The following is a 15,158-nucleotide window of genomic DNA, read 5'->3' as shown; positions in this document are numbered from 1 at the left end:
CAGACTGTATAATGCCTCAAGCGTAACTGACGAAGCTTGTGTGTTTGCATTTATGCCATTATTTGTAACCATTGCTTCTCTACCACGGTCTGACTGAATCGAAACCGGGCTAGGTTCACTGATTTCACGCGAAATATTTTCATCTGATCTGGTAATCGATGCTTCATCGACTGTGTAGAAGGTTTCATTTGCAAGTGGTTCGTTATTGTTAATCCCTGTGGAGTGCAATTGAATTGTATTTACTTCTACATTATGTTGTGCTGAAAAACTAATTGTGTCATCATTTACGTCACTATTGTCAGAATCGGTGACGTGTCTATGAACATTTGTCAAATTAAAATTCTCCGATTCCATTGTGAAGATTTTATTTTTATCTGTACTTTACTGTTAATCTAAATCGTTAAATTCTCTCGCAATTAATAAAAATATCTCGCGATTGTTATTAGTCGCGCGTCGGAAATTTACACGATGGCGCACTACGTCTTCTAATTCCGCGATTGTTGAACATAAAAAGTAATTGTCAATGTGTAATTGTGTGTTGCCACAAACACTACCAGAATTTTAATATGGAAAGCAAAAGGTTCTACTTTAAGTGGAGCTAAGCCAAGGTGCAGCCGCTGCATGCGTTTGCGCTTTCCTACCTTAATTTCGGATAAGCTGCGTCACTCACGATTACGTTAGTTTTGTAAATCCTTGTCCTTGTTCCTTCTGGTTATTGGGCCATCCGTTTATACAGTTAATATTGTTTCACCTTATTCATCATTTTCCATGTGCGTCATGTAACAGAGAAACAGTAATTAGTACAAGTACAATTGTAGTACAACAATCAAGTACTTACTCTTTGTTCCACCAGCACTGTCCCTGTCAGCGGTCACCAGTGTAGCGAAATAAATAAAAAAATTAAATTTATTAGTTTTTTGAAAAGAGGAAAAATTATGGACATGGAATTGTGACTTCAGAATTTTTTGAAAGGCTTTTTAACGGACTGTATTGACCGTATTGAATGCGGACAAATTCAGTGCTGTGTGAAATTTGCCTGTAATATAATTTACCATTCCGATTAATTACATTTTTGAATTCTACGTCACTGTTGATCTAATCAGAGTTCTCACCTTAGACGTAGAATTAGTCCTTCTGCCACAATATTAATTAATTAGTCGCCATCGGTGTTCTTCTCTTTGTTGACCGTGTGTATCTTCCTAAGTGGGCATCGGTTCACTTCACGAAGACGGTGGAAACCAAGGAAATACAATGCTACGTCACTTTAAATAATTTTCGTAACACTTCGATACTTCTCACTATTATTTATTCACAAGACAATAAGACTTGCTCTGCTCGTGGCACAAACCATAATTACTAACAATATGGCTACCTTTCCGCACACACACAAAAATTACGTCCATCCTCCACGAGGCAACAATCGAAAGTGACCCTTAGCTCCTTTTTGGAGTATGAAACAAAAGAGAATCCAACGTGAACATTACAAAGACTGTAATCTACATGCCTCTCAATTTAATTTGGCGCAGCCTTTAAGGTATTGTATGTCTCTGCGTCGGAATGTGTCATTACACTCACCATAACTCCGGACATGCTTTACAGTGCTGTTCACAACATTATTCCTCGACTACAGCTTTTGTTGAGGAATGATGGCGGACATATTGAGCATTTCCTGTAAAGAACATCGTCTTTGCTTTGTCTTACTTTGTTATGCTAATTATTGCTATTCTGATCAGATGAAGCGGCATCTGTCGGACATTTTTTGAACTTTTGTATTTTTTTGGTTCTTATAAAACCCCATGTCATTCCAAGCATGTGTGTCAAGTTGTACCTCTCTATCAACATTATTTCGTGATTTATTCAGTTTTCCAATTTAGACTGCCTTTTTATCACCCGGTATATTGCAGTTTTCTCTCAAAGTAAATGTTCCCCAGATGAGCTTGCAGTTATCTGAATTGGCTCTGAGAAAAGTTTCATCTAGCAAACAAAAACTTTATAGCACTCATTTTCATTTTGTACTCATCACAGACGGACACTATTGTTCTCACTCAAGAAATTACACAAGTGCCTTATTTGTAGTAAGCATTTGAATTAGTTAATCTAACCAGAAGATCCTTCAAAACATCTAGTGGCAACTGAAAGTGCGGTTTATCATAGAACGCAAGGTTCACATTGCAGATACAAGATAACCATTTTTTTCTGAAAAAATTGTAGTATTATTCTGTGCAACGATCCACAAACAAATCGACTTGCAAAATATCGCCCTCTTCGACCCCTGTAACAAAGTTCTGATTTGAGTGGGTGAAAATATTTTCCCCAGTATTCGGTTAATTTTACGAAATTCAAGTGCATTTTTTATTACTTTCTTTATTGTTAAGATGTCGTTTCGTTGACAACAACTGACTTGGAACATCTTTCATAAGGGCTTGGTTTTTGTGCAAATGTTTTTCATCCGGGCATTTCTCCTGTGCGATACCGCTACGTAATTCTGTAAACTGGCTTTTTCTGAATAATTAGAAATAATTTCACCTGTAAATGTACAATTATCGGTGCTCTTCTTCTGTAATGAAAGCTTTTGCGAAGTCCCAAAGCTTCTTTTATGGATTTCACATTTGTTGAAACGTTCCTTCTGTTCTTCTGCTATACGTGATGTGCCAGCACTAGTGCTAATACTACAAGGCAAATTCCACAACGGAAATGCATCTTTCTTAAGGACTCGTTACGTAAATTAAGGAGTTCAGAACGCAAATCTCTAACGTATTTGCTTTCATTGAAATGATGAGAGCTCAGTCTAGCATTTGCAACATTCGCAGCCTATTTTCTACGGTATTTCGGTAGCCATATTCTTTGCAGACTTGCACCGCAATGGAAAGTATGAGGCACTACCTCCGTCCCTTTAGTGTTGCGACTGTGAGAGTTACAGCCAACAGCCGAACCTTGCGTTGCTTGCACACACTGAAAACACTTCCACATGCAAGTAACCCACTACACAAAAACAACAACTATGCGAGAACGACAACACACACGAAACCACACAGCCCGCAACACAAGAACAATTTCGAGAGGTGTTCCTCTCTGACGTCATGCACACAATGGCAGAAACGCGTCTGCTTTTGCGCAGCGGTTACCGCGCCCGTCTGTCTCTGTGTATATGTACAGCGGGTCGGAGCAGGGCTGTACCGATGGGGCGATGAACTAGGCCCCCACCAAAGGTGCATAAAGCACTCAATGGCCGGAAAGTAACAGAAAACCGTTTAGCAGAGTAAGCCTTTCCCTCGGTCCGCGTCTTAGGAGATGTATAATGGTGCGACATCCGTGATTTGCGTTCACTAAATGTAAGTCAATAAAGACGGTTCAGCGGCGGAAACTGGTTGCTTGTGTTGTTCGAAGACAATAGGCCGGTCTGGGCCATCAACAGCGGGAATAATTCGTCAGGTGCCCGAAGAAATCGACATCTTCGAACATCTGCATTCTGCATTCTGCGTAAACATCTGCATGTAAAACCATACAAGCTGTTGTTGAGGGTATGTTCTCGGATACCCTCAGTGTCCTGGAATGTTCTAGAAATTTCTAGAGGGGACTGATGACTTCAGATGTTAAGTCCCATAGTGCTCAGATCCATTTGAACCATTTTGAACTGATTTCTGTGGAAAGTCCTCTTCCCTCAGTAGCCGCTGCAAATCATTTCACCTGAAGGATGTGCTTTTAAAGATATAAGGGCTGGGAAGTTTCGCCCTCTAGAAATTTCTAGAACGTTCCAGAACACTGAGGGTATTCGAGAACATTCCAGAACATTCGAGAGTATTACACAACATTCCAAAATGTTCCGGATTGCTCCACGATGATCCGGGATGTTCTGGAATGTTCGAGAATAGTGTGGGACATTTGGGAAGATTGCAGAATGTTCGGGAAAAAACCGGATCAGTGTGTGGAACATTCCAGAACACTTTCGAATGTCGTGGAATGTTCTGGAACATTGTGGACCATTCGAAGCCTTTTTAGTATTTTCTGATATTCGCCACTAATGGGGCTACCCATTGCTAGAGGTATATAATGCAGGTCCCGTCGTGGGTTCGTTATTATGAGTGACGAAGGGAGGAACCGAAAAAGTAGTGCAGTCAGTGAATAAAAACAAGATACAGTGACTGGATATAAAGTGAAAATAAAGTGTGAAAGGTGTGTAAAGTTTCATTAGTGTATTTGTTAGAAAAAAGTTTAGTTTTCAGACAACGCCCAAACGTAAAAGAGGAATAGATCTTGTCGATTCTGCAGCAAAACGGCGAAAACAAAAAGAACTGCAGAAGAACGAAACAGGCGAAGAGAGAGAAGTAGTTTAAGTTCGCAACGAACGACAGTGAGCATCGCGGCAAGAAGAGAAACTGAAGAAAAATTAAATGAACGGATTGAAGGATCAAGATTTACGACACATAATGAAATAATGAGAACTCAAGCCAACCATGAAAATATTATCCTACGAAAAGCGCGAATGGGGACAAGTAAGCAGTCCTAACAAATGAAGCATTCCACTACGAGGCGACGAAAGATTGTAACAACAGAAACGCGTCGACAAGGGAGAATTGGATAACACCTGCCAATATTGTAAAGCGAAAAAATTCAGTAGAAAAACAAGGATTCTGTTGCGTGAAAGGAAAAATTCGGTAACTGCCAGTGGAAGCACTTAGACAAGAATTTGTACAATACCTGACCGGGAAAACTCCAGAATTAAACCATTTTATTCAAAATATGAAAGCATACAACGCCTGCTTTTAAAAAACTTCTTTAGGTGTCGCTTCCATCAGCAGTAACGGAGATGAAACCGATTATGACTTTCCATTCAAGAACAAATCTATTACAATATGTGATCATTACTACCACCACCCAACGAAGATGATAAACTTATGAAAGAACGTAGGTTGGAACTTAAATAGTGGCAACTATTTATTCACAACCTGCTACTGTCCCTTCAAAGTAGTCACCAGCGTTGTGTAGAACCCGTTGCCAGCGATGTGGAAGGCGTTGTATACCGTTAGCAGAGCCTGATCTGTTGTCTGGAACCGCGCGACCGCTACGGTCGCAGGGTCGAATCCTGCCTCGGGCATGGGTGTGTGTGTTGTCCTTAGGTTAGCTAGGTTTAAGTAGTTCTAAGTTCTAGGGACTGATTACCTCCAAAGTTAAGTCCCATAGTGCTCAGAGCCATTTTGAACCTGTTCTGTTGATGGTGCGAATGGAGCGGTCTACTGAGTGTCCAATCTCTGGAACAGTTCTGCAGAGAATGCCGCGAAGTGGTTCCTCCATCTCCGGAATCAAATCAAAGTCACAAGGGCTTAAATCCGGGAAGTATGGTGGATGGTACAGTGCTTCCCAGTCCCATCGACCGAACAGAGCAGCCACAGCTTGCGCTGTATGCGCCCGCGCATTGTCGTGCAAAATGGTGGGTGGGTTGCGCTGAAAGTGTCGCCGCTTCTTTCACAAAGCTGGTCGTTTTTGGAGCATCACCTGCGACCAGTAGAGAATGCAGTTGAGACGCCCTGCTAAACCCGCAGGACAGGGCAGGTAGTTTAATTTGTGGAAAGGGGCCAAAATAAGCGGCTGTGAGTTACACTAGAACATACAATCTGTTATTCGATCAAACATTACAAGAGCCAAGAAAAATTAAGAAAAAAACAGCTTTAGTTTTGGAACTTAATTAGCAGCTGGATGCGCCATACAATCTCAAGCCTTAAGGGCTCAGACCACTTTAATTTAAAAACGGCTGAAAGCCAATACCTTAAAGCCCAACCAAAATCAGAAATTGAAAAGGCAAAGCGTTATCTTAAAACAATTCCTTAATTAGGATGAAGGCCCAAAGAATGTGATACTTTAACAGTAAACAACTTAAAGTCAAAATCGGCTGAAGGCCCAACACTTAAGACTCAATAACATTAATTGTAAAAATGCCAAAGGCTTTACATATTTTTAGTTCTTAAATTAGGCTGAAGGCCCAAAACATCTGATGCCTTGCGGGCAAAACAACCTTAATCTAAAAATCGGCTAGAAGCCATACAAGTACAAACAACAAGAACAAACAACAAAAGTCAGTACACCCGAGGGCAGTCAGAAGTTTCCGAGGGTCGGCCTGGAATTCAAACACTAACGCTCGCTTAGGTGAGGCAGGCAGTCGGGCCAACCATTTTCCATCCGACGACAACCCAACCGACCGACAGTCAGCGGACCCACCGACAAGATGACTTCCACTTCACCGGATCCGGGCACAACAGAGAGTTCAATGGAACAACGTAGAAGATATTGGCGCCCACAACCAATCACATACGGAGCTTTCAAGCTACACACCGTGCTGGACAGCAACAATACGTTGAGGAAACTACACTGCCTGAAATTTACGTCAGCTGCCGGGACGGGTAACCGGAACGTTAACGGCCACAAGGCAGAAGATTCCGCTGGTGCACTTCAATTCAAATAACCAAATACAGTGAAACTCCACCGGAGGGTGGCTAAAATTTGCCAGCTTCAAAACACACGTTATACTCGCGGGAATATCCCAACAACCGAAAACGAACTCCAAACGACACAATGTGAACAGTCGTGACTTGGTGGAAGATTAAGTCAAACCTCAACTTTCATGTCGAGGATCGGTGAGCCACGAACCTTGTAGCAATGGGAACAGCACGAACTGTTCGACGACGCCAACCTTGTGTGAAAGCTCTGAAAAGCTAATCATTTGCATATCACAGCATCTTCTTCCTGTCGGTTAAATTTCGCGTCTGTAGCACGTCATCTTCGTGGTGTAGCAATTTTAATGGCTGTCAGAGCCGTCGTCAGTTTTCGTGACCGCTGCCGCTACATCTCAGTCAGGTAGCTCCTCAACTGACCTCACAAGGGCTGAGTGCACCCGGCTTGCCTGCGGTAGGTTTACTCGGCAGACCCTGACGATGACTCACCCAGGAGCTAGCCAGGCACGAAGCTGCCTAACTTCTGTCATCTGACGGGAACTGCTGTAACTGCTGCGGCAAGGCCATTGGCGATGACGAGGGCGTTATTTGTACTCAATCATGCGAACTGAGGCTGCTGCATTTGCTGTAAACAACATCTGCTGTTTGCTTCTGCCTATACAGCAGTAAAATCATATGGTGGCATCTTCTGCTGCTGAGTTTGTTGGAAGGCAGCTCACTGAAATGCACTGTAGAAGGCTGTTTATAGCTGAAATCTGAACATGCAAGTATAATAATAATAATAAAAAAAACAGTAGGACTGCAACTGATTACTGTGTTCCTATTAGGGATGGGGAAAACCGACCTGTTACAACGGATATCGGTGTTTTACTTCTGAATGATCTATACATTTTGGTATCTACATCTGCATTCATACTCCGCAAGCCACCCAACGGTGTGTGGCGGAGGGCACTTTACGTGCCACTGTCATTACCTCCCTTTTCTGTATCAGTCGCGTATGGTTCGCGGGAAGAACGACTGTCTGAAAGCCTCCGTGCGCGCTCGAATCTCTCTAATTTTACATTCGTGATCTCCACGGGAGGTATAAGTAGGGGGAAGCAGTATATTCGATACCTCATCCAGAAACGCACCCTCTCGAAACCTGGCGAGCAAGCTACACCGCGATGCAGAGCGCCTCTCTTGCAGAGTCTGCCACTTGAGTTTGCTAACATCTCCGTAACGCTATCACGGTTACCAAATAACCCTGTGACGAAACGCGCCGCTCTTCTTTGGATCTTCTGTATCTCCTCCGTCAACCCGATCTGGTACGGATCCCACACTGATGAGCAAATTGTTTGGTCTCGGTTGTAATCTTTTTATTTTTACTTTTTACTAATAACCTAGCAACAGACGCGAAACATCATTTAGCCATAGCGCAGTGCTCAGATTTTCATTTTTAAATAAACCTTTTTTTTAAACAAAAAGGAAAACTATTCACTCATAGTGTGCAATGAAACAGAAACTAACTTTTCCTCCTTGGAGTCGTTGAAACCGGACAAATTAATACTATAAAAACAATTTTTCAAACTCAATTTTCACTCTGCACTGACGATTCGTAACGCCCAAATACCGGTATGATCCCCGATTACAACATGTTTTTTGTCCAGAGTTTTAAAAAATTACAATCAATGGGAGAATTCTGGCGATTTTTTGTAGTATTCAGCCACTTCTCACATTTCGAGAAAAGTAGTGAACAGTGGCCAGACTAAGTTACCTTTTATTTGCCTATTTCATTTAATATTTGGATTCTGTGTTTCTTGAAACGGATACAAAATTTTTCTGTATTTGTTCGATTTCTGCGTTTATTACCGGAAATAATAACAATAAAATAACCGAAAATCGGTTACTTCAGAAACAGGTTATGTTGAGAGGCTTTAAAGTGGAAAAAAAAAGAAAAGAAAATACCGATCTAACTGAAAACCAGTTATTTCAACGCGAACTGCCGTACCTAGCTTCTATCCTTCCTTAATTAATGTAGAGTCGCTGTGCACATCGGTTTCTTGCGGAATCAAAGTTGGTAAACGTATTTCATTCAGGCGTCACAGGTAATTCACACACAACGCCCGACGTCGCCTGTCGCAGTGGCAGCAGCTTTTGTTTGCGGCCTGTGTGGCGAACAGGAGCATCGGTTGTAAACCCCGGCTCCGTCACGCCGCATTAGCGGATATGCCACCCATTTCATCCCCCTCCCTCCCCCCACCGCCCGGGCCCGGGGTAGATCCCCGGGCGCAGCGCCGGCTGTTATCGGCTGCCCATTACCGGCCGCACTTCCTCCCTCTGGAGGCGTGACATCACAAAGGGGAGGGGGAGGGGGAGTGGTGGGGGCCGCCGCCACAGGTGCAATAAAGCGCCGGCCCGCAGCTGATTAACGGCCGCTCTGCGCGGTTCGTGTCTCGGCGACCGCGGTCCAGCCTGCAGCCAGTGCTGGGGGGAGCCCGCCGTTGTTACTGGTTGCTGCACGCCGACGCTCTTACAGGAAGGAAAGCCCGACGTTATCGTGCTAGGTTTGATCACCGCGCGAGTGTTACGGAAATGTTTCAGGAACTCGGGTGGGAGTCTCTAGAGGAAAGGAGGCGTTCTTTTCGTGAATCGCTACAGAGGAAAATTTAGCGAACCAGCATTTGAGGCTGACTGCAGTACAATTTTACTACCGCCAACTTACATTTCGGGAAAGACCACAAAGATAAGATAAGAGAGATTAGGGGTCAAAAATGGCTCTGAGCACTATGGAACTTAACTGCTGAGGTCATCAGTCCCCTAGAACTTAGAACTACTTAAACCTAACTAATCCAAGGACATCACACACATCCATGCCCGAGGCAGCATTCGAACCTGCGACCGTAGCGGTCTCGCCGTTCCAGACTGTAGCTCCTAGAACCGCTCGGACACTCCGGCCGGCAGATTAGGGCTCGTTCAGAGACATATAGGCAGTCATTTTTCCCTCGTTCTGTTTGGGAGTGCAACAGAGAGAGAAGATGCTAGCTGTGGTACGAGGTACCCTCCGCCACGCACCGTATGGTGGATTGTGGAGTATGTAAATGTAGATGTAGATGTAGAGATGGTACAACAGTGCACTTGTCGATACGCGCTGTTGCTGCCGCTCACGGGCTAGTAAGGCTGGAAGTTAGTGACGCAAGTAAATGGAATAAGACAACGAGGCAGCAGTACCGTAATAGAAGATGACAATGAATAAATGGCATAAACACGAGACGTGCACGGCTCGCCAGTATTCTGATGACCATTGTGTCAAGAGTGAGCCCATTTGAGGTATCATCTCTCACCACGGACAATGCAATGGCCGATGTCCTACACCTGACGACTCAGAGCAGCGAAGTTACAGTAGAATCGTCAGTGCTAACAGGCAACCAACACTGCGTGAAGCAACCGCAGAAATCGATGTGTGACTTACAACGAGCGCATCCGTTAGGACAGTGCGGCGAAATTTGGGGTTATTGGGCTAAGCCAACCGTGTCCTCGTCAGATGCGCCCGATTTCAATTGGTAAGAGCTGATGGTAGGGTTCGCGTGTTGCGCAGAGCCCACGAAGTTATTGACCCAAGTTGCCAACTACCAACAGTGCAAACTGACGGTGCGTCCATAGAGGTAGCGGCCGCGTCCATATGGAATTGACTGGTCCTGGTTATGTTCGGCTATTTGGAGAACATTCGCGTCCATTCATGGATTTCACATTCTCAAACAACGACGGAATTTTCATGGATGACAGTGCGACTTGTCACCTGGCCATAAGAGTTCGTGGTTGTATAATCCCTGACACAGCACTCGTTAAAGCCTGTGCTATGGTTAGTGAACGGGATTCACCTTATGAGAAAGGATTTTCGCATAGATATCGACCGCGTGTACCTCAATGGTGGCAAATCAGACTTACGTCCACTCTGTAATAACAATGATACGTCAAGTAAGTTCGAAATGCAATTACACGTCAGGATGGATCAAAAGCAAACCAGAAGATGGTACCAATGTAACAATAATACGGTCGCCAGCCTAATTAGGCATTAAATGAGTTTCTTCCCCGTACAAGTTGGTATATATTCATGCAAAACAACAAGTTTTAACACTGCATAATATGGTAGAATTTTAGAACCAGAAAATCTATTGAACTGATAGTTTCACATTCTGTACTGATATGGAAAATCGTGACTACATTACACTACACTATAATGTTTATTGTGCTCACCCATCGTGTCGCACAGTGATGGACTGTCTAACAAGTCCGATCCACAGAATCGACAGAATCAGACGGACCAGAAGGCTATTTACCCCTCTAATAGTCCACTGATCGCATTACTCTTTGCTCAAACAGTCCACGGGTATACTTACCGGTTCATAGTGTCCAACGGGTACAATGTTTCGGCGATCAGACATGTCTCCATCGTCAGGTGCGCTGACGCTGACGCAGCACAGGTGAGGGTGGACCCTCGGCTTGAGCAGGAAGTTCTAGCGCTGGGGCGCTTCGCCTTCCTCATGGCGGTGTGGCGAGTGGAGTCTTGGCGATAGGGAATAGCTTGGGGTTGTGCATGTGTTTTTTTTATCCAAAGAAGACAGAAGAATGAGAGAGAGACAGTAGAAGAGGAGGAAAACGAAAGGCCTCATGTGGCTGGTGATGGGAAACTCTTTTTTTTCGAAAGAGAAAAGGATAGTAGAAGGGACAGTAAGAGAAGCAGGAAGACGAAAGGCTCAATTTACAAGCCGGGCTTTTAATGAGATTGAAGAGAAGACGCAGAAGAGAGAATGAGAGAAGAAGATCAGTAAAACGAAGGCCACCGAGCCATACACAGACACAGACGGCGTGGCAGACACTTGTAGAATGAGGGTTCGAAGAATCAATAAGTGGGATGGGAGAGGTCCCAGGAGGGGAAAGCATAGGGAAGGAGTGGAGGATTAGAACAAGGAGGGAAGAAGGACGAGAGAACGTAGAAGAGGCGTGGAGCAGCCTGCAGGGATGGGGGCAGATAGAAAGGAAGGGAATGGGTGGAATGAGGAGGGGAAGGGAGAATGGGGGACCAGGGATCAGTGGGCAAGGAAGTGAGGCCATCGGGTGGTGGCCAGGCGATGGAGGAGGGTGCCAAGGAAAAGGATGAGAGGATTGGCAGATTGGTGGGAGTAGTGATAAAAGGAAATGGCGGAGGAGCAGACGCGATCGTGAAGGAGGGGGATACCAGCAAGCAAATGAAGTTCGTGGGTGGGGAAACGGTACGGGAGGCGAAGGGCAAGCAGGAGAGCACAGTTCTGCACTGTCTGGAGACGGTGGAGATGTGTAGGGGCGGCACTGCCTCACACAACTGGAGCATATTCTAGGATGGGGCGAATCAGGGACGTGTAGAGGAGGACGCCAAGATGCTGGGGAATGGAGGAAGACGGATTTATGAAAGGATAGAGCTGACCTAGGCGCCCCAAGGCCTTGCGCCGTATGTGGGGACGCCAGGTGACCGCCCTTCCCAGGGTGACCCCCAGGTATTTGGCGGCCCCTGCCCATGGGGCGGGGGCACCAAGAACAGTGACGGGGGGGGGGGGGGGTAGCTGATGGGCCACGGCGCCGACACATGATGAGAGCCTGGGTTTTGGGGTTTTGGCAGGGTTAAAGGCGAGGCGCCATTTTTTGGCATACTCCATGAGAGTGTCGATGGCAGATTGGAGATGTTGTCAGAAGAGGGCCTTGCTCCGGGAGCGAGCGTAAACTGCCATATTGTCGGCATACAGGTCGAGATGAACCCTCGGAATGGTGGGCGTGTTGGCCGTGGGAAGGCTGTAGAGGACAGGGCTGAGCACACTCCCCTGCGGAACACCTGCCCTGATGCACCTCCTGGTGGAGGTACCCCCCGGGATCCGAACATGGAAAGTGCGGCCTTCAAGGTAGGTGGCGATGAGACGGACATGGGAGTTGCAGAAGCCATGGTCAAAGAGCTTATACAGCAGACCCTCATGCCAGACTGAGTCGAAGGCCCGGGAGACGTCGAGGAAGATGGTCCCGAAGTACTCCCGACGCTCGATGGCGTCCAACGCCTCCTCGACGAGGTGGAGGAGCTGGTGTGTCGTGGCATGGTCATGGCGGAAGCCAAATTGAACGTCAGGGAGCACGCGCTCCCGGGCGACATGGATAAGGACTCGCTTGAGATACAGCCACTCAAACAGCTTGGAGAGGGCGGGAAGGAGGCTGATGCGACGATAACTGGAAGGGGAGTGAGGGTCATTACCAGGTTTAGGGATGGCGATCACCTCCACATGTTTCACAGTGGTAGGGAATAGCCCGGTAGAGAGGATGGAATTGAAGGCAGGGGTAAGGACAGGAACGGAGGGTGGGGGAAGCTGTTTGAGAAGCTGGTTAGTCAAGGTGTCAGGGCCGCTGGCTTTCCGAGGATGGAGGTACCGAAGCTCCCGGGCGACCTCCTCGTCCGTGACTGGAGTGATTACCTTGTCTGGGTCATGGGCGCCAAGGAACCGGTGGACACAGGTCATGACCATGCGGACATGGGCGGGGTCAATGGGATCTTCGACCGGTATGAAGCTGTGTGCGAAAACTTCAGCCAAGGCGTTGGCCTTAGCGTTCGCATTGCACACAGCCTCAGCACCGACCAGGAGGGGGGGAATGCGGGGATGCTTCCGGAGGAACTGGGAGACCAGGCGTCAGGCAGACGCGTCGCGGAGGGTGGCGTTGTGATGGGCTTGAATAGTGGCCCGTATCTCGCATTGCATTTGGTTCACACGGCGCTTGGTAGCAGGGTCATGGGTGTGTTGCCATTGTCGTGATGAGGGCACGGATGGCCAGGGGTAGAGGACGCAAGTGGGAAGGTGGATGAGTGGGATGCGGAGGGGTGGCAGCAACAGTAGCAGCTACAGCAGCATCTGTGAAGTGGGCGAGGGTGAGGTCAGCCCCTACCCTGGCTTCGTTGGGGATAGTGGGCAGAGCCACCTCGATGCGTCGCCGGTAGGAGTCCCAGTCGATGCCCCGCACGTCCAAGGAGGCACGGGGTGGCTCCAAGGACCCGACAAGGTCGATGAAGTAGATGACAGGGACGTGGTCAGAGGCTAGGGCGGCACGTATGGTGGTGGTGATAGGGAGGGGGAGACCTTTCACAAGGGCGATGTCAAGGACATGTGTAGGGCCACGATGGGGAAGATGGTGGGATTGAACGGTCCGACAACACAGGCACCATGCGCCTCGACCACGCGAAGGAGGCGACGGCCATGGTTGTTTGTGAGGCGGCTGTGCCAGGCAGTATGCTTGGCATTGCAGTCGCCCCCAACGAAGAGGTCGCCGCCTAAAGACAGAACTGTGGCGAAGTCAGGGGCATGGAGGAGGCCACGGGGCCGACGGTAGAGGGTCACAAAGGTCATAGGGCCTCGCACGACGACGCCTGTAGCCTCAAGGGTGGCAAGGGCGGGGAGGGTAATCGGGAGGTGGCGGAGGGAGGCGCGGACATACACAGCGGTGCCTCCGAATGCGGTTTGCCGATCGGTAGCAGAGCACTGTTTGTCCGAGAAACATGAGATGGATTATGAGCGTACCAAGATCCTGGCTCAGACCTCTAAATATTGTGACAGCGTTATAAGGGAGGCTACCGAAAAACGCACCAGGGAAGATGTTATCAACCGAGATTTCGGCCACAGTCTCAGCAAGACTTGAGACCCGACATTGAATGTACTTAAGAAGACTCTCAGCAAGAAGTACGAACTGGCGACCAGGGCGGACGTACCAAGCACATCGACGCTACCACGGATTCCGACGCCCACGTCTTCGCGACCGCCGGCGCGCGGGTGCGGACGGCGAAGAGAGCGGCCCGGGGGGGAGGGGATTTAAATCAGCTGCCCGCCCTCAGGAGCTCAGTTCGTCAGCGCACCTGACGATGGCGACATGTATGATCGCCGAAATATTGTGCCTGTTGGACACTATGAACCGGCAGTATACCGGTGGACTGTTCGAGCTACAAGTACACCGGGAGAAACTGAAGAATCACGTGTTACTATTTGTTCACATTGTCCTGAACCAGGATCTCTAGTGCTGGATCGGCATAATTAGGTAGCCGTCGGTTGAATTCGGCTACTAATGATTTGCGTTCAGTAGCTGCCAACACTGGCTGTCTAGTAGTACAATGCCCATGCTATAGGGAAACACAGGTAACATACAGTAGGTATAAGAGACAAGAGAGGAATAGAAGAGCGGAAGACCACTTGAAACGTCCCCTTTGTAAAATTTATACACGACTGTGCTTAAACTGACACACAATATTTTTAGCGCAATGCAATCTGACTTCCAAAAATCCCTACGAAAGAATGGCCCTGACTAACATTAACCTATACGTTTCACAAATCACTTACCTCACAACAATCTTCGTTACTCAAGCTACTGCAATACAGCAAGCGCCACTACTGCCAGCTAAATAAAAGATTCAAACTACTGAAGGCACTAACTACTGACATGCATAGTTAGCGAATGAAAGATTTTAATAGAGAACAAACAATGTATTTACCTCACTAGTCATAATATACACTCCTGGAAATGGAAAAAAGAACACATTGACACCGGTGTGTCAGACCCACCATACTTGCTCCGGACACTGCGAGAGGGCTGTACAAGCAATGATCACACGCACGGCACAGCGGACACACCAGGAACCGCGGTGTTGGCCGTCGAATGGCGCTAGCTGCGCAGCATTTG

Source organism: Schistocerca gregaria, chromosome 8, assembly GCF_023897955.1.
Source record: "Schistocerca gregaria isolate iqSchGreg1 chromosome 8, iqSchGreg1.2, whole genome shotgun sequence".
NCBI lineage: Eukaryota > Metazoa > Arthropoda > Insecta > Orthoptera > Acrididae > Schistocerca > Schistocerca gregaria.
This window is presented reverse-complemented; position numbering follows the sequence as displayed.